The following is a 20,058-nucleotide window of genomic DNA, read 5'->3' on the forward strand; positions in this document are numbered from 1 at the left end:
ATGCTGGCGGGGGGGGGGGGTTGTGCCCACGTCCCCACTGACCTCACCCACCCACTCCGCTTCAGTCTTGAGCTCCCCACGTCCTGCGGGGCTCGGCGAGGCCCCCACCCGAATTCCCAGGCCCCAGCACGATTGGCGTGCCCACCCCCCGCACCCCCCTCCCCCAAAGCAATCCCGCTTTGGCCACTTAAGGTGACTGGCGGGTCCGGGCTGGAGTTGGGCGCCGAGCAGACAGCGGGGCGGCCTCCCCCGGCCCAAGCTGGTTGTCCTTTGTTGACAGCTGGCGGAGGAGGAGGTCCGGGGGTGGGGGTGGAGAGGCGGGTGGCGGGGGGGTGGGGAAGGGGCAGGGGGCTGGCTGCAGAGGGCGGTGCCAGCGGCGGGCGCGGCCCCCGTCCGGGCGGGCGCGGCCGGCAGGGAGGGGGTTAAGGCGCGCGGCCTCTATGATAATGAGCCGCCTGGTAATATAGGGGGGCCGGCGCTCAGGGCCCTGCCGCCGCCGCCGCCGCCGCGGGAGCCGAGCCGCCGGGCGCAGCGCCGTCCGCGCCAGACTGGAGCGGGAGCGCGGCCGAACGCAGTTGCTGGGAATTTTTCCGCCGAGAGGGCAGGCGATCCAGACACAGGGACCCCGCGATCCAGACAGGGACCCCGCGCGAGCTCGGGAGCCGTGGGGAGCGCGGGGGCTGCCGGAGCGAGCGGAGCCAACCTCGAAATAGATCCGGAGAGCCAGGTTCCCGGAGGAAATGGGACTGTGAACGAACCCGGGGAGCGAGAAGGGAAGGAAGCGCCGCGATTGCTGATGTCAGAGGAGCCCGGAAAGTCGCGCTGGAAAAAATCTGAAGACAGCCGGGGCTCTGCTGCTTCCCAAAGAGAGACCACCGCCAGCCACCACCACCGCCGCCGCCCCCCCTACGCCCCCTCGGCGCCTCCCGGTTCTCCCCGCGAGCCGGCCACCGCGCCCGGCGGGGCTGCCACCGGGCGGCGGAGGACGGAGGGGCTCGCGGGCCGGAGACCGAGGGGCCACTTCAGGAATACAGATAAGTGGCTGGTGGCTTGACGTGGATTTTAATGAATTTGGACTCCATGTGGATGCGGTCGCCCGCGTGATCGCGAGCCGTGGGCAGCCGGAGGAGCAGGCAGCGCGCCGGCCTCGGTAGCCGGCGGCCGAAGCGGTCGGACCGGGGACGGAAGGACAGACCGACATCTCCGAGCTGGGTAAGCGGCGCCCGAGGCAGGGCGCTCGGAGTCCGCGGCGCCTGCCCGCCGCCCGATCCTTCCGAAGCGCGCCCGCCCCGCGGCGGCTTCCCCGGCGCCCCGCCTCCGCGGGGTCCCAGCCCCGAGCGCCCGGGCTCGGCTGCAGCCGGCGAGTCCCCGCGCCGGGCTGGCCACTTTCGCGGGCCGGAGCGCGGCGCCCGCGCGCGCGCGCGTGTGTGCGGGCTTCACTCGGTGCGGCCGCCTCCCTCTCCGCTTCCCTGCCGGCGCCCCGCTTCCCCGACCGGCTGCTGGCGGGCGGCGCTCCTCCGCGCGCCTCCACGGCGCACCTGCCGGCGAGCTGCGGCTCCGGGCAGCGCGAGGGTGGTGGGTCTGTCCCGAGAGCTGCAGCCCCAAGAGGGCCTACCCGGACACCGCACCCGCAGGAAAGCCGGGTGCACGGTGGCCGCCGCTCGACTGGGGGCGGGGGGGAGGGCGGCGTTCAGTCTGGAGCCCAGAGACCCCGGAGGCCACTGGCGGTTCTTCGGAGCAGGGGACTCAGGAATCCTAGGCGCAGCTTGCCGAGGCTCAGGGAAGGAGTCCAAGGCACGGAATGGGACAAGTGCTCTGGGCGCCCTGGCGGTGAAGCGCCCATCACCTCCACCCCGCCCCCCCCCGCCAGGTCTGAGCTGCAGGAGAGGGTCGGGGGCTGAAGGATGAGCTTATTTCGGGTCTGAGAGGCCCCTTATAAGCCACTTTAGGATATTTCTCTCCTTAGGCATCTTCCTGCCCCACCCCACAAGTGATGTAGGGATCTTAGAAAATTCTAGCCCTATTTCTCCATCCCACAGGTAATCTCTATACATAGGGTTAATCATCGTCTGGATGGTCAGACAGAGAGAGCCATCCCGAAACTACCATCCCAGGCCCCTGACGAATGTCCACCTGTTTGGCATGATTCTTGCTCTAGTAAAGAGCTGCCTACTCAGACTCATCTGAGCTACCTACTCAGAGGGATGGAGTTGGAGGGAGTCAGCTGTTTCTAGAAAGGAGAGCCCTATGAAGTGGGTAGAGGAAATATCATTAGTCTCCTGTAAGAATCTAAGATCCTAAGGCAAGCGTGGCATATCCTAGCAGTGGGTAGACACGGGACACAAGACAGGACCAGCTCGAGGTGGTGGATTGGGGACCCAGCAGCTTGGAGGAACCTACAGAGATCTGGGAACCCACTCAATCCCCTTCCTTCTCTCCCTGAGCACAGTGGACAAGGTTATGAGCGGCAGATGAGGATGAGTATCTGGGCCGGGCAGGGCTGGACCTTCTGGGAGCTGGGAGTCAGGTTCAGCTCAGCGTCCACCCCCACCGCACACAATAGTAGGCTCCTGTCTCGCTGGGCTTCTTTCCTTCTTTCCTTGAAGCTTCACTCTTCCCTCTGGGCAGGCTTTGGGCTCTGGGGCCTTCCCCAGAGCGACAGAGCCCCGGGAAGAGATAGCTCTGGCTGGAAGAATTCAGCTCTTCCCAGTTGAAATGCACAACTTTCATGCAGTCACCCCAGAATGCTCCAGGAGTTGCTGGCAGCTCTCTCTCCCGTGACCTCCTGGCAAGAAGAGAATTCATTAACTTTTCCGTCATCCCCATCTAGTACCTTTTGAAGTAATTACCTAGGCCTGTGGGGAGGGTGTCCAGAGGAAACGTGGGTAAACTAAGAGCCATCTGCCAAGATGCCCTGGTGAGGTTGTGCTTTTCCCCTTCTTCCACCTGGCATCTCTGCTTCCACCCACCCTTCCTCATCCCAGAGCCTCGCCAGCTGCCAGCGTCACCTGAAAGAGTGGTTCCGCTCAGCCCTCCAGCCAGCCCTCTCCGGGCACCGCTGATAACGGCAGGGCAGGGTGGGCTGCCCTCTCTGCTCCCTCGCTGTCCTCAGCAAATCGTATTAGGATGGGGCAGCTTGGCTTGCAGAGCAGCTAAATGGAAATGACATGTAGAACACTGTGCAATGGAGACGCGGCTGAGGAGCGTCAAGGTGGGAAGTGATGGAGAGTGGGAAGGGCCCCTCTGCCCAGGCCCGCGAGTCTGGCAAGGGGATTCCACCTGGCCCTTCCCTTTGACCGGATGTGAGGACCACAGTCACTCATAGCCTGGTGCCAGACAGGGGGACTGGTTGGCCTTGCAGCCCTAGGCTAAATGAGTAAATGGTGGTGTCCCATCACCCCCAAAGAAACGATGCAATTACAAGGCTGGTGGCCCTGCTTTCAGATCTGCCCTGAACACCCACCCCTGTCCCCAGAGCGCCAGGGAACATCTGCCCCCTCCAGCCTCTAGACCATCAGAGCTGCAGGCATGTCAGATGCAAAAGTTCTCCAGCTGTTGTCGTGGAGTCTGAGCTTAACATGAGGTTCCAGAGACACCCCTTGAAGAACAGCTACTTCTCTACCAGGCTCCTTGCCCACTTCCAGATCCTTCTGGCGATTCTGTTCATCTTTATTTCATGGGCACATTACAAGGAAACACATGAGCAGGATGGGAGGCCAGTGACACAGTTAAATAGACACGGCGGCAGCTGGCAGCAGCCTCAACTCGCCAGTTCAGGTGCCATGAAATATTTATGGCGCTGGAGTTGTCACTGTTCGGGGGGTTTCTAGTCTCTGTCCTGCCTCCTCTGCTACGGCTGCCTCTCCAAGCTCTGGGGTTTGGGGCAGGGGGAGGCGATTTCTGTCTCCAGGAGCGATATCCTTCCCCCACCCCACCCCCCGCCCCAGCTGTCTCCCTGCATTGCCACACAGCTGTCTCCACACACGCAGACAGGGGTGGGGGGGGGGCAGTATCATCTGTGTCCATCACAGCCGAGGGGAAGAGAGACGCCCCAAGCCAAGCCCGCAGCCCGTGCCCCCCCCCCACCCCGCCCTGTTCTGATCATAAAGAGACCGGAGCATCGTGTTACTGGAGTCTGTGAACTACAAATAAGTCAGGCTGGTCAACAGGGAAACTGGCAGGAGCAGGCTTTGAGGTGCTATAGTTTTAGAGCTCGTGGACACTGCCACCCCCAAGCGCTGCCGCCCTCGCCCAGGGCTAGTCTGCTATCAATTCATTCTAAGAGCATCTTTCTCCCCTTCGCAGATGCTCAGTTCCAACAATAATGAACGGAACCGATTCCCTTCTGGGAAACAGTTTTTCTTTTTTTCCACTTAGTTACAAAGATTTCATGCCTGATTAGAGTAAATGAGGGGTGGTGGGGGGGTGTTCCCTTCTTGTCTGGTTGTTTCTAAAGGTGAGCCCTGTGGAGACAGAGAAAGGCTGTTCTTCCTGGGGATGGGGGGAGGGGGTCAAACAGCCGGTCCCAAGGGCCAGGAGGGATGAAGGTAAACGCTGGACACCCCCTTTCTCCCTGGGCGTAGCCCTCAGCCTCTCCAGGCCTCCGTTTCCTGGCCTTTGGGGCATAGGGAACTTCTCCTCTTCTATCTGGGATTCCAGGGCAGAAATAGAGGCCAGAAAGTTCTTTGTTGGGGAGCCCGGTCCCTACTGGGAAAGTGTAAGGGCAGAGGAAGAGGGGAGGCGGGGAGAGGAGGGAAAGGGCCCAGCAGCACAGGGGCTCCTGCTCCCGCCATGGGTTCAGCGTCGGCCCCTGCCCTGGCCTGGTCCTGTCTCCTGCAGGGTGGGGGTGTTCCCTGTGCCCCCCACTCCTCACCGCAGGCCATCCGCCCTGTCTCCCCTCGGCCCCCGGCTCAGCCCCGGGCCCCCACTGACCCTTTTCTCTATCCCCCTCCTCTGGCACCAGCATCCTCCTCCCAACCCCTGCTGGCCGGCCCCTCCCTGGGGCTCTGCCAGCTGTTGGCCTGGCAGCAGGCTGCCCCACGGGGATGCTGGCAGGATGGTGGGGAGAGTGGATGGAGGGGGCACATTGGGTTCACGCAGGCCTCCAAGGCCAGAGCTCCGAGCTCAGGCTACAGACTGCTTCACACCTGCACATCAGCCCCGTGGGGGTGCCAGGTTTGCTAGGGAGCGGGCATGAGGCTGGGTTCCCTCCCCTCGGGGAACGCCTGAGTTGGGTGAGGAGTGCCTGCCTTGGCCCTCAGAGACAGACCACTTGCTCCAAGGCTTGGTCAAAGCATTTCCCTCTCCCCAGACCTGGAGCCCTGAACTAGGCGGGGAGGGAACCCAGCAGACTGACCAGAGATGCAGACCAAGATAGAGGCGTGCCAGGCGCACATGGGGAGACCCAAGTCAAGCTGCAGGCAGGCTGAGGGAGGCGGGTGACAGTGGACAGAGAGCCTGACAGTGAAAGAGGGGCGGGAAGGGCTGAGAGCAAACTCAGGGACAGCCGGTGGGAAGGACAGGGCAGAAAGACCCTCGGGTCCGCCCAGGCCCTCAGGGGGCTGAACTGGGAAACCGAAGCTGCAGGTTCTTTCCACTAGAGGGGGCGCTTGAAAACCAATCTGGGCCGTAAACAGTGGCTTTTGTAGAGGGTTTTTGTGTGTGTGTTTTCTGATTTGTTTTTGTTGTTTGTTTTGTTTTAGGAGAAGGGGAAAATATAGTTAAGATATATTAGAAACTCCCAGCTGTCACTGCTCTGAGACCACAACTGGTGGGGTCCCGTTGCCGGTGGGAAGTCTGGGCCCCGTCTGGGCCCCGTCTGGTGGCAGGGGAGCAGGACAGGGCGCCTGCGGCATTAAGAGGGGGGCCAGGGTGGGGAAGCCGCTCCGGGAGGGGCCTGCCGGGTTGGCCGGATGCCTCTGGGGGTCGGGGGGTGGGCAGGCGTCCTCAAGCAGTCCTGGCCGCCAGCTGGCCCCGCCACGGAGAGGCTCTAGCCTCTCTTTATCAGCGATGTAAGTTTTTGGCCCAACCCCAAGGTGCCTTCACAGGCCTTCCTCTTCTCCCAGCCCCCCTAAACGTGCATTTTCCAAACAGTCTCAGGTGGTGGCAAGACTGCTCCCGAGGAGACTTTTTAAAAGAGACCTTTCAGGAGCTGAACGCATGTCAGCGTTGTATCAGTGATTTTATCTTTGTCTTCATACTCTCTGTGGGAGCCTTTCTCTGAATTATAATTCCCCCTTTCATTTCAGCAGAGGACAATATGGAGAGAACAGGGTCCAGAGGCTTTTCTCATCTGAACAGACAGTAACCATCTGATGGGGGTGGGGAAGATATTAAAAGTTTGGGGATGGCAGCCAGCCGGAAAGGAGCATCTCTTAGGATCTGATGGTGTCCTCTGATATTTAATCTTGGCGCCCCCTTTGGCTCACGTTTACCTGGGGTCAAAGAGGGAGGGGAGGGAGGAGAGAGCAAGGGAAAAAGAAAAACAAGATAAATGTATCATGTTATGAAAGTCTAATCCTGCTTTCCCTTGGCTAAAATTACTTTCGGTATGAGAGATAAAAGGCAGTGGAGTCACCCTTGAAGAGTTCAGCTTGTCTTCGAGAAGGAAGTGGGGGAGAGCTCCCAGGGCCAGTGGATTATCCCCCCTGCTCTGCCGGTCCCTCCGCCCCAACAAAAGCATGTGTTCTTTCTGCAGCTTTGAGAGAGGGGCGGAGGCCCTGACTAAGGCACCTTCACTTCTTCTCCTGCTGTCTGGGGAGTTAAACTTTTTCTATCTTTGCATTTACAACCCTGCCTTCCCACCTTGGTTTCTAGTTTGCATGTGGAGGGATGGGGAGGGATAGGAGAAAGAGGAGTGGAATAGCTCAACAAACTCCAAGTGCAATCTCCACGTGAGAATCATTGCCCTTGTGCTGAACCAAGACAGAAAGACAATGAAACCTGGAATCGGAACCCACTTAGGTTTAATCAAGTAGAAATTGATCATTTAGGCAGTGCCAGGAATGTGTAACACCCAGGACCAAGACAAAACTATAACTGACCCTACCTTCAAGACACTACCGCATCCTGGGGGGAGGGAAAATGAACCTCCCCTCCCAGAATTTCAACAGGAAAGTAAAGGCAGAATGGAATTAACAGTATGCTAGGGGATCAGAGGGAGTGGAGGTGCAGAAGTTTCCCATTTGCTCTTACCAGTGGAAGGTGCAGGTTTTCCGGGAGGGAGACTGCGATGCCGGAAAACCTCACAGTTCCCTCCCACCCTCTCCCCTTCCTCAGCCTGTCAGAGCTACCCCAGCCTTTTTTTTCCCCTCTCCACAGATTTTAAACTGACACCACTAGAGTTGTTTTCTATTAGTCAACATCCTAGAGCGAGATCTCCATGTAGCACCCTCCCAAGGGCTTTGCACTGTGTATTCTATGTAAATTGCATCCCTTTCCGGTCTCCTGGAGCTGGCAGCTTGGACTCCACTGTGCTTCATCAGGAAACGTTGTTACTCATCTGTATTCACGTTGAAGTGTCCAGAATCCTGCTGTTAGCGCACGCACTTTTGTCTGAAGGAACCCATTAAAGGGAACCCAGAGAAAATATATTCGGATTTCCCCCCCTCACCTTGGCTGAGCAGGAAAGCCCCCTCCAAGAGCCATCTCTGCCTTCTGACTGCCTCCTGGAGGACTCTCCTTTAAAGGTTCTGTCCACAGAGAATGCCGGGAAGATTAAGGGAGGGAGGTTACAAGCAGGCGGATCTCACTTCAACTTGAAAACTTTCTCTAATCCCATAATGGAGGGCAGTGTTATGCTTGTACCTTGATGTGTCCAGATCAGATTTGGGGTGCAGGGAGGCTCGGGCCTGGGATGGACAGAACCAGGGGGCGTGCTTGGACTTCAAGAGGCCTTTGAAACCTTTAAAAGTCTATGCTTTTGAGAAATACGTGTATGTGTGTGCATGTTTGTGTATGTATTTCTGAAGAGAAGGAATTTGTAAGCACGCCCCCCCACCCCCGCCCGGTGTAAAGAACCACTGAATTCGAGGCTCCAGGAGCTTCTTTGGCCTCAGTTTCCTCTTGGTGCTCTGGTGGTAGATAGTATAGAGGCTTCGGGTGAGGAACTGTAACCCCAGTGCCTGCTCCGCGTCCCCAAGTGACAGATGACTGACTCAGAGGAAAGACGAGAGGTCCAAGGCCTAAGGCTGGAGCGCCCAGGTGTGGTCATCGCTGTACAACTACGGACAAGTCATGGCACCTCTCTGGGCAGGAGGCAGGTTCCTGCCTTGAAGAGGCCAAGGGTGGAAGGTTCAGGAGCGGAGGAAGGGCTGGATGAGAGAGCCCTGACTGCCCCATGGAGGCAGGAGGGCCAGCGGGCAGGCAGAAGCAACACGAGGGGACATTGCCGCTTTGAAGCGGTTTCCTGCTCCGTGAAAGCGAAAGCCCTCAGCTGGGCTGGGTAAATATTACGTTGGCCTCTGACCTCCCACCTCCCCTGACCGCCCCCCACTACCCCCCCACCACTGCAGCTTCCCTTTCTTTTTTCCTGAGCTACAAAGATACCTGAGGGAGAAGAGGCTGTTTTCTGAACTCGGGGTTCTCAGTGGAAGCCCTTGGCCAAAGCCAGGCGGGAGGGCCAGGCTCCACCGCTGCGCCCAGCCCTGGGAGCCCAGGTCAGCCAGCCCTGCAGGGTCTGAGCCCCTGCTCCACGCTGGAGGCTGGTGATTTTTCCAGGAAAGACGCAGTCAGGGTTTCACTAGCCCCTGAAAGGACTGGTCCCCTACTCTCACCTCAGCCACCCAGACCTTCTTGGCAAGTCCCTTGACTCTCTGTGAAATTAAAACCCACAACCACTAGGGTTTCAGCCAGGCAAACACCCCCTGAGGTTTATCCGGAAATTAACAGAATTCAAGTCTAACGCCCCAGTCCGAGTGACCCCCAGCGTGTGAAGCCCTGAAGGTTCTGGGCCCAAGAACCTAGCTGTGAGAGGCTTCGAGAAAACCATGGGAACAATTTGTGAAACTGGGAAGTCACACCTGGCACCCGTCTTCAAGGTGCTGAGAGCAGCTAAGGGGGGTCGGAACAGATGGTCAGGAAGAGGCTAGTGTCAGGTTAGGGTCCTGATGCGTGAGAACAAAGGGCCTGCCTTCACACTTGTGGCTCTTCCATCTTCCTGAAAGCTTTCTCACCTGTTGACTAATGCTCACCCTCCATTTGCTCCCCGGTCAAAGAGGGAGATACGAGGGAGCCCCAAGACACTCTGGGAGTATGGCCTCCTGCCCCTCACGCAGCACCTCCGTTTCTTCATCTGTATAGTGGGGATGAATTCTTTCCCTGACTCTCTGAGCACCCTCACTTGCCTTTGTTTCTGGAGCTGGGCATGGGAAGATAATGTTAAGGGATTTGGGAAAACAACAATTGTCGCAACGTGCAAAATAATTCTAAAAGTTAGAGCAGAAATACAGCCAAGCTAGAGAGAGATTGTTTTCCCCTCCCCTCTCTCTCTCTCTAAAATTTGTTTGGAATTTTCTGATAAAAATAAGATTTTATTTAAAGAAAATCTGTGTGCTAAAGATTTTTATATAGAGAAATAGATGAAGAGCTTAAGGCTCAGTGGAGACTGGAAACTGAGGACAAAACCCACGGTGATCCTGGCACCCAGGTCATACGTGTGGCTCTGGGTTAGCACTAAGCTGTAGGGATGGAGTTTGAATTCCGAATTTGCTACCCTTGGGGCTTTGATGTCTTCACATCTAAGAGTAGAGATTTAGGATACTGTCACAGAACTGACACATTGGCATTTTCCTGGGAGTCAGCCTCCAATGAAGGGCAAAGGGCAGAGTTCCCAGGCTCCTCACTGCCTGCCTGCAATCAGCTTACATTTGTCTGCAGAGAGAGCTCCTAGAAGCGTGGATATGAATGGGATGGACACAGCATGTAAAGCACTTGCAGACACTGGAGCCAGGGCCCAAGCTAGACCCTGGGGCCCAGGAACTAGATCCCTGGGCAGAGCTGATCCCTGGGCAGAACATAGCAGGATGTCGGGGGAGAAGCTGTCTTCTACTAGCCCAAGAAGCTCCCTCCACCCAGCCCTCCCTGCTTCAGCGCAGAGCCTGGCCCCTCGTTGGAAACAGCACGGGAGGGTGGATGCAAGCAGAGGGAGCCTCGTGCCTTCCGCAGCACTGCCCAAGAGCCAGAGGTGGAAAACAAGGGTGACAAGGTGCCTTGGGTTTCTTTTCCAGAATGTTATGAAGAAAACCACTTGCACTGCAAGAGAATAGGTGTTATACGTAGAACACTTGAGAAACGTCTAGTGTTTGATAGCAACTTTTCCCCTGGTCCACACAATAGATGCAGAAGCTGAGTCCAGCCTGGGGGAGCGGGTTGTCACCCAGCCCGGCCAGCCGAGCTGTGGAGAAAGTGAGGAGGTCCGTCTGCCCCAGCCAGGCCCAGCACACATCTCCACCTGCCTGTGTGGGAACTTCTCTTTCCAGCCTCCCATGCCTCGACCCTGTGCCCCACCACATCTCTCTTTCTTGGGTTTGAGCAGGTGTCCCCGAGGCCGGACCTCTCCCCTGCCCTGCCAGTCCGCCAGCCCTCGGGCACCCCCACGCTTCTCTGTGGCACAGGGCAGTGTGTGGAGAAACTGCTCCCCCCTGTTAAAGACTCCAGCAAGCTTTCCCCCATCCACAGCAGGCCTTGCTATTTGCAGAGTCAATGGCCCTGGCAAAGCCCAGCTCTCCCCTCCCTCCCCAGAGGCAGTGTGGGCACTGTTTTCGTGGCAGTCTCTATAGACTCGGCATTCACAGCTTGGAGAGGCTGAGACAATGACCCGAGCAGCTGTCTGCAGACGGAGCTGGCTGGGAGACTGCCGGAACGGGAGGCGGGAGCCGGGGCTGGCCGGGTTTGCCCAGCTCGCACCTGCGAGCTTTCTCAGGCGGCCGTGGTGGGCCCAAAGGCCACAGGAGGCGGGGCTGGGATCCGGTGGACCTGGCCCAGGCCACCTGACTGACTCCTGCCACGAGCCCCCAGCCTCCCGGGCCAAGGCTTCCACCAGCCCTGTAGTCACTCTGGGCCTAGAGGGACAAGCAAGGCCCTGTCTTCTGAGGAAGCAGTGGCCTCTGGCCTGAGGACAGGAAGCGGAGAACACCTGTCCAGGTAGGGACAGACAGGCCACCTCCCCAGGAGCCTGCCCAGGCAGGAGAAAGGTTTTGGGTTTTTGCGTTTTTTTTTTTTTTTTTTTTTGCATTACTTGCAAGGAGGCTGAAGTTGGCACAACGTAATTAACTTTGTACAAATGTTTATCAAATACCTGCTATGTGGCGGGTATCATGTGAGGGAGGCAAGGCACTGTCCTGGCTCTTGAGGAGCTCCCGCTGTGGCAAGGGAAAAAGGGGAACACGAGCAAATAATAGTTGTACAAATTAAGCGTTGTGGGAACACAGGAGAGAGAAATCAGCCAGTCATGTGATCCAGGGAGGGAAGGAACTCTGCATCCACGTGGGGGATTCAAGCAGAGGTTGGAAGGAGATGACCAGGTCTCCTGTGGAGCAGCAAGGTGGAAGAGGTGATGGCCGAAGTCCTCACCCACACCCCAGCGCTCTCACCATGGGTCTTTCTGTTTGCTGCTCGGGGAATTCAATGCAGGAAAAGGCTCGTTTGAGAAGTGAGGTTGGGTATCAGGTCCGTGAGAATGACTTGCAGCTGCTGGCCTAAATTCCACAGTAAACAGAGTCGGTTCTCACACCTTCGCCCCTACCCCACGACTCCGCTCAGAGCAGGGTGCCAGGAAGGCTGGAGGACTGGGGTAAGCCCTGGCCTCTCCTGGAGCCGGAATTGTCCTAATCGTGTCCGAGTGAGCCCTCTGTCTACAAGCAGGGGCAGAGCCATGTGCGTGGTCAGCTCTCTGCCTGCACAGCTCTAACTTCTAATCACTGTCATAAACAGGACGGAAGCAGCTGCTCACTCCAGTCTATTATCAGCTTGGTTGGAGACAGAGAAATTTAAATGACAGTAAGATGCTTAGCAAAGAAACAAAAGTCGGTGTTAAAAATAAAGAAAACGAGACAGCTTGTTTCATCGAAATAGAAGGGTTATTAAACAGCCCTGAATTAATCAGTGATCTGCCAGGGCTGGGACTCAGAGCATGCGGAGCCGGGGTCGAGAGCTGGGAAAGACAGGGCAGTCAGAGGCAGGTAGGGGCTGCCTGTGATCTTGGGCCAGCTGCTGGGGCCGCGGAAGCAAGGGTCTTAGCAGGGGAGATGGCAAGTATAGGTTTTCTCCCCCACAGATAAGAGCAGGTCGGGTGGGGAGGGGACTTTGGCATCCCAGCCTCTTTGCCTGCAAAGCCCTATTTCTGGATTCTTTTCACCTGCCATACCTGCGCTAGCCCTTGAACCATCTCCAGTCCTCGGCCCCTCCCCGGGACTGGACAGGAGCCAAGTGGTATTGGGTGGAGGGCTGCTAGCCAGGCCTCTTCCTCTCTCACAGGTTGCCCCTACGAACGCAGGTCTGACTTGCGCTCCTTACACTGCACGCCCATTCCGGAAGACTGGTGACAGCGTGTGCTGAGTGTGGCCAGAGCCCGCCTGGTGCAGGGAAACTGACCTCCAGAGTCGGGGGTCTGTGCTTGCTGGTATCACTTGGTGGCACCTCTCACTCCAGGCAGCAGAGCAGCAGAGAGAGGGATGTAACTCCAGGATCACGTCCAGGGCCCACTTCCAGATGAGTGCTTTCTCCAAAATATTTCACCTCAAGTCTGCCTATGCCTGTGAAGTGGTTATGCTGATGCGCCTCTCTCCACGGGCCTGCATGAGCGGTGCGTTAACAGGATGTTGTTGTTCACTCAGTCGTGTCCAGCTTTTTGCAACCCCATGATTCCCTGTCCTTCACTATCTCCTGGAGCTTGTTCAAACTCATGTCCATTGAGCCGGTGGTGCCATCTAACCACCTGCCCTCTGTCACCCCCTTCTTCTCCCACCTTCAATCTTTCCCCGAATCAGGGTCTTTTCCAATGAGTCGTCTCTTCACATTAGCCAAAGTGCTGGAGCTGCAGCTTCAGCATCAGTCCTTCCAGTGAAAATTCAGGGTTGATTTCCTTTAGGATTGACTGGTTTGATCTCCTTGCAGTCCAAGGGACTCTCAAGAGCCTTCTCCAGTACCAGAATTCGAATTCTTTGGCACTCAGTGTAGGTGAAATTATTAGTTAGCTATAAGATCGCTACACAAATGCTAGTTTATACTACAGTGGGGTCCCTTGGAGACTCAGGACAAGTGGAAAGGAAGGTTTGCCAGAGGGTGTGGAGTGGGTCTGGGGAAAATAGACTTGCGGGCACCTGGGCGGGGCCTCGGGCGGGGAGGCGGGGCCTCGGGCGGGGAGGCGGGGCCTAGCATGTCCTGAGCACATGTGGCTCCTGAAGGCTGCCTGCTAGATCTTGAATTAATCACTCCAGGAGCGTTTTCTTTGCTCTTTGACCTCAACATTCTTTCTGCCCCCGCCTCCCTCCCTCTCGCTTCCCTCCTGGCTGTTTACCCTTTTCCAGGCTCCTCTCTCACACCCCATTCATCATCGGGGGCCAGATCCTCCCTGGAAAAGCCCTCTCATCTCCGGCCCAGGTGGCCCCTTGCTGCCCCGGCCTGTGTTTCCCTCTCTCCCCTCCGGCACAATCTTCTCCCCGGCCGTGGCCAGCTTGCCCTATAACTGTGCCCTTCACTTTTGCTCACCGCTGTAGGGCCTCGAAAGCCTCTTCTCCCCTCCCCGCTCACCCAGGTGCTCAGGGTCCTCCAGGCCGAGTGCGTCTGGCACAGGCAAGCCCCGTAAGTGAGCACATCTCTGCCCAGAGTGTCCCTGGCCCCGCCGTGTCCACGTGTCTCCTTTATCCAGCGCCGCCGCGGTTCCCCTCCTCCGTGTGAGCCTGAGTGCGCCTGTTACTTAAGAGAAGCTGCTTGACAGCTCGGGATCTTTTCTGCCAAGAGCTCAGAGCCTCAGACAAAGAGAGTAAAATAATAGAAGCTGAAGGTGGGGAGGGACAGGGTTGGGACAGAGCCTGCTTAAGAAGCTTCCTCATAAAAAGGAGTTACAGCTTTTTATTCAAAGGCAGCTGTTGGTTCAGAAAAGCCCGGGAAAGAAGGAGAAGCAGAGAAGATACTGGAGGGGAGTTCCATCCATTGTGCTGACCATATCCCAAGCATGGGAAGAGCCCCCCCAAAATGTGGAGCTCAGCCTGGTCCAGCAGCTCTCAGCATCTCCTTCCTCCTGTAGACCAGCTGTCCTCTCTTCCCCTTTCCTGCCAGGGGCACCTTGGTGAATCACCCAGAGCCCAAAAGAGGCCCTTAAATCTCTCTCAGGGCCCTAAGGGGGGGGGGGCGTGAGGCCCAGGGCAGCGTGGGGCCCAAGGGCTGGAGTAATGGCTACTAGGTACCAGCAGCACCCAGGTGCTCCCCAGAGGCCTGGGTCCCCAAGCTCCACGCACAAGAACCACCCCATCACCTGCGTGAGGCCAAGGCTTCCTTTTCGTCGCCACCACCCAGGGCAGCCATTGTTGCCAAGGAGATGATGCCCTTGCAAGTGTTTCTCCAAAAACAGAAACAAGAGTAATTGGTGTTTATTCAAAACCGTAGCATTTGCAAAACACCTCGTCTATTTTCTCATTGATTCTCACCACAACCCTGTGAGGTATCCTTTTACAGTTAAGGAAACTCAGACTCCAAAAGGTTAAATAATATGTTCAAGGTCACTGAACTAGTAAGTGGTAGAGCAAGACTTGCACCCAGGTCTACTTCCAAAGGGCTTCCCGGGTGGCTCAGTGGTAAAGAATCTGCTTGCTAATGCAGGAGCTGCAGGAGCCGAAGGTTCCATCCCTGGTTTGGGAAGATCCCCTGGAGGAAGGCATGGCAACCCACTCTAGTATTCTTGCCTGGAGAATCCCATGGACAGAGGAGCCTGGTGGGCTACGATTCATGGGGTCACAAAGAGTCAGACAGGACTGAAGTGACTCAGCACACACTCACATCCTACCATAGCCTTCCCTCTGCATCTGCTGCCATGTGTCACGGAGAGCTTGACTTCCTCATAGGAGAGTCCTCCTCCGAAACCTTCCGGCGGGGGGAGTCTCACCGCACCCCCTCTGCTGCTGATCACGCTACGCTGTCTGCTGGCCACTCATGAGTGTGTGTTTCTGAATGTGATCGACGGTAGTGTATGTATGACTTATGGCTTTGGCACTCTCTTGCCAAGGCTTTTCCTGCACCAGTCCTGTCTGTAGGGGGTGTTCTTCAAAGGAGAGCTGGCATCTTCCCACTCTGCTCCATCCTTTTCCCCACCTTATCCACCTGGCTAATGACATTTGCTCATTACCCAGTGGGCCCAAGATGAACAGCAGCCAGGATCCTTCCCAAATGGTTCACCCTCTTCTTCACTGCTGCCCAGTGACCAATTATGACAAATAATTGAGGCAAGTGTGTTATTCCACGATGGCTTAGAGCAGCCTAGCGGGTGAGGGAAGCACATATGCAATCCCCTCCCCTCTACCCTGCTCTCCTCAAGTCAGACTGAGTGCTGCTGCTGGTGCTGCTGCTGCTAAGTCGCTTCAGTCGTGTCCGACTCTTCACGACCCTATGGACTGCAGCCCACCAGGCTCCTCCGTCCATGGGATTTTCCAGGCAAGAGTACTGGAGTGGGGTGCCATCACCTTCTCCGAGACTGCGTGCAGTCCTGAGTCAAAGGCCTAATGCTAACCCTGTACAGATGTCAAAGACCTCTGCTTCGGTGGGAAGGTAGGACATGGTCACATGAAAAAGAGGGCCGACACTGAAGTGCAATGTCTGCTAGAAACAGCAATTTCTAATGGACTTTGGAGAAGAGACGGGTGCGCGTCTAGAGGCTTCCTGAAATGCTGAAGGATGGACAGGGTTTGGATAGGCCAAGAAGAAAGTGGAGATGGACATTCCAGAGATAAAACTGTGCGAGGTGTTTTGGGGACTCGGCAAACGAACAAGTTCGTTAGGAATGAGTCACTCTGGAAGAGGTAGGAAGGAGAGCCAGAGAAAGACGGAAGAGCCAGCTTGGGAGGACTTGAACTTGGGCACTTAGCAGTCCCAAGTCTGTCTGGGCAACAGCAGGGAGCCGAGGAGGGTGTTTCCATGGGTGGATATCATACTTTGGCCTTATGCCTGGCAAAGTCAGTCAACAGTAGTCTTCTGACGCACGAGGAATGAAGCAGGACAAGGCACACCTTGCAGGAAATCTTCGGCTCAATCTTGATGCCGGTGGGAAGCCTGGATGGTGACTATCTTACACGTACATTTTCAAGGAGGCAGTGCAGGGTTGCTGGTGAAGAGGACCACTCTTTTGAACTTTGGGAACCCCAGCTTCTGGAAACAGCATTAAGAAAAAAATGCACCTTGATCTGGCACTAATGGCCACTTTCCCTGACGCCAGGACAAGGAATCAGCGATGGGGAGTTCCCCTGGTCCCTGGAGCTCTTTCAGTGGCTGCCATGGGACAGAAAGCAGGAGGGTCTGCAAGAGAAACAGCAAGCGCTCTCACCCAGGGTCTCCTGGGGGCTGTTAAAATTCTTCAAGAGGAGAAAGGCAGGACCGCTTCCCAGAGAGTAAGTGGCGTGTAGGGCCAGTCCCCTGCCTGAGCTGAGATGAATGTCCAGGGCTTTGTGTTTTCACTTTCTTCGCTCTTTTGCCTCCTCCAACAACCGCCCCCCCCCCGCCCCCCCTGCTGAGATCTGGAGGTGTGTCACTCTTGTTTGAAAATATGGCAGGTAATGGAGCATAATATGCCATTAGTGGAATGGCTGTAATTTCTTAAGATCTAACCCCTTAGTCGGGCCCTGTGCCCTGCTCTCCAGTCCCATTTCTGTCTGAGAGGTCCTGGCTCTCCCTTGTACAGTGAGCATGAGTGAGAAGGTAGGAGACACCCTGCCAGGCCTCTCGGAAAGATCTTTTGGAATTTCTCTGAAAGGTGACTGCCAGCCCGCAAACCTTTCGTCACAAAGCACCTCCAGACTCCACCTTGTAACAGATAACTCGGTCTTGGCCATTCCACTTTCAGCCCTGCTCCCTTACCCAGATAAAATGGGAACCTCAAGGCTTGACCTTTAAAGTCCTTGCCAAGTCTTGTTTAACATCCTCGCAAGTCTCCCCAGACCAGGGACAAGAGAATTTGGTTGAAAAATAACTTGTAAATATCTCAGTGACGTGGAAGAGTGGGGAAAGCATGGGTGTCAGTAAGTTCTGCTTCCTAGCAGAATGATGCTAGTTTCTCAACCCTCCTGAGAAGATAGGACCCTCCCACCATTTTTTCCATCTGTGAAATGGGAAGAATAATACCTATCTTGCAGAATAATCATAAAATTACCCATTGCGTTTGCCAAGAATCTAGCAGTGTGCCACACAGCAGAAGGTTAATAAATAATAATAATGATAGCTGTTCCTCTTTATTATTTTTGCCATCATGGAAATTTTTATCGTCCTACTATTCATGGCCCTTCAGTTTTGAGGTCTTCAAACATGAATTTGGATTTGACTTAGCAAAGCTGGATTCCCACTTTTATTCCTTTGCCAGATTTGGGAAGGGGCCTGAAAATGCCTCTTCCTGTCCTTTGATTTCAAAAGGCCTACCCACAGAGCAACCCCACCACTGGGGTGGTTTGGATACAGTCCAGCTGGAGTCCGGGGACCAGTGGGGGTAACCTTTCTAGGGGCCCCATAGTGCAGAGGGCAGGCATACTCCTAGGGCACAGCTTGGAGGCTCAGTGCCCCGCTAAGTCACCGAAATTCTTTCTGCCCCGGGGGGTGAGGTGGTCACGGCCAGGCGGGGCTGTGCCATCCCCCAGAGGGGGTTGAAGAGGGCAGAGCCCATGGAAGGGGGACAGGGAGGGGTGGCCGGCTGGCAGCTGCTTGAAATTGATGGCTCTTGTAGTTTGGTTTATACCGTGGGCCCCTCTCCGCGCTGCCCGGGGGGCGACCTTTAGATAATAAAGGGAATTCTGGGAGAGTTCTGACAGGCCCGTGACATATGGGGCAGGTCTGCAGGGTCAGGCGGTGTATCTCCCTGCTCCCGCCCCCGGGGTAATGAATCTTGTTTGACTTGGCCGAGCCAGCCCAGCCAGCACCCCAGAAAGGAGCCCAGCCCCTCCCTGCTGCAGCCCTTCAAATCAACGCCTGTCTTTGGAACCCCTTCATAATGCAGGGAGACAATTCCAAACTTTGATAGCCTGTGAGCGGAGAGGAGAAATACGGCGTGTTTTGCTAAGGCGCTGGGAGAGCTGGTGCGGTTTCCAGGGCTCGAGGAGAGCCCACTGGGAGACCTGGGAGAAATTAAAAACAACAGCAACGGACAACCCTCCCCGGGGTGAAGAGGAAGGGCTCCCTGGAGGACAGGCCGGAGGAGGGTCTGCGGTGGGAATGGAGCGATGTGGCTCCTGGGGGGCCACAGAGTATCCCCGAGTGTCCTTGGGGTGGGCAGGCGACACGTGGACTCTTCTGGGCCGGAGCAGAAGAGGGCGGGGGAGGCGAGATGGACCAGAACTCTCTGCAGGAGCAGCGAGAGAGGTGAGAGGTTCTACTCCCGCCGGGGCCAAAGCGGGCTCAGGGGCCCTGTGTTTGCCTGGGTGAGAAAGGAAGCTCGTCTCACCGCCCCCGGTTCTCACAGAGACCCGAAGGGGCCTTCATCTCCAGGAGTGTTGGCCCCGTGGTGGTTCCCCCCACCCCCCTCGCCACAAACACCCTTTTCTTTCAAGGAGCAGGTCCCAAGCCCAGCCAGTGGAGTGCATCGCTCCTCCTGGCTACAGGAGTTAGTGAGGACTGCTGTGGCTGAGCACCACCCTGGGGTGGCTTAGACACTGGGGGGTTAGTGGCCTCCTGGAGGCCTGGAGTCAGGGTGTGGGCAGGGCTGTGAGGGAAGGCGCTGTCCTGGACTCTCTCCTTGGCTTGCAGGTGGCCGTTGTCTCCCTGTGTCTCTTTGCACGTCTTCCCTATCTGTTTCTGTGCCCAAATTCCCCCTTTTTGTAAGGACACTGGTGCATTGAGACATAAGAGATGTGGGTTCGATCCCTGGGTGGGGAAGATCCCCTGGAGGAGGGCATGGCAACCCACTCCAGCATTCTTGCCTGGAGAATCCCATGGACAGAGGGGTCTGGTGGGCTACAGTCCATGCAGTTGCCAAGAGTTGGACATGACTGAACTGACTTATAATGCACATGCACCACCCTAATTATCTAATTTTAATTCAGTTACCTCTATAAAGACCCTGACAACAAACGCAGTCCTGCTCTGAGGTCGTGGGGATTAAGGCTTTGCCATATGAATTTCGGGGTGTGTGTCAGCAGGGGCACACCTGAGACGCCTGCCTTTCGTGCCAGGGCCCAGCCTTGAACCTCCCCTGCCCCCTACCTTGCCCATGGTGCCATCTAGGGGGCGGAGAACATGCCCCTGCCATGCACTCACGGGGGATGCGAGGCACCTGCCTGGCCCCCTCACCGTCTGAAATCTGGGTGCTTCCCTAACTGCTGATCAGTGTTAGGGACGCCCCCACATTCCCTTCACTTACTCCTTGGTTATTTGAAACTGGATCAGATTTATCCACCTGTGGAAAAGAACGGCGTGAAGGATAAGCAGGGTATCTCCCTTCTCACAGTGAGAGGAGCAACTTTCAGATGCTACCGAAAGTTGCCTTGACACACTGAGGGGTGGGGGCTGGGGAACACGATGTCGTCTATTTCACTTTCTCAGAAAAGAGGCCCAGAGGCCACCTAGGCAGAGGCCCGTTTTCCTCCTCCTCTCGTCTCCCCTCGCCTCCTCTCTCTTGCTCTGGGGCAAGGTGTAGCCACTTAGCTTCACAGAACAGCCGAGTCTGGGGGGGAAAATGACATTCGATTAATGAAGCAGATGCGGCTGGTACAGCAGTGACGTCTAAATTGTTCCTCTGGTCCTGTTATTTTCTGTCGGAAATTCTGCCTCTCCCCACCCCCCTCCCTCCCCTTTCCCCTTTAAATCGCGTGCATGAAATACGCTCGCTAATAACAATCTCGGGTGTCTGTGCCTGAGTGACAGCTGAAATAA

The 20,058-nt window shown here is 56.4% G+C and overlaps 1 protein-coding gene across 2 annotated transcripts in view; it reads left to right on the forward strand.

Annotated features, from left to right (window-relative positions):
• PLXNA2 (plexin A2) overlaps window positions 495-20,058 on the forward strand; it is a 232,328-nt gene continuing 212,764 nt past the window's right edge. Inside the window, exon 1 of one of the 2 annotated variants that reach the window (XM_018060786.1) lies at window positions 495-1,212. The gene's annotated coding sequence lies outside the window, so the exon portion shown is untranslated. The remainder of the gene's footprint in view (window positions 1,213-20,058) is intronic. The other variant, XM_018060787.1, reaches the window with a different exon arrangement.

The sequence above is a fragment of the Capra hircus genome, chromosome 16 (genome assembly GCF_001704415.2).
Source record: "Capra hircus breed San Clemente chromosome 16, ASM170441v1, whole genome shotgun sequence".
NCBI classification, from domain to species: Eukaryota; Metazoa; Chordata; class Mammalia; order Artiodactyla; family Bovidae; genus Capra; species Capra hircus.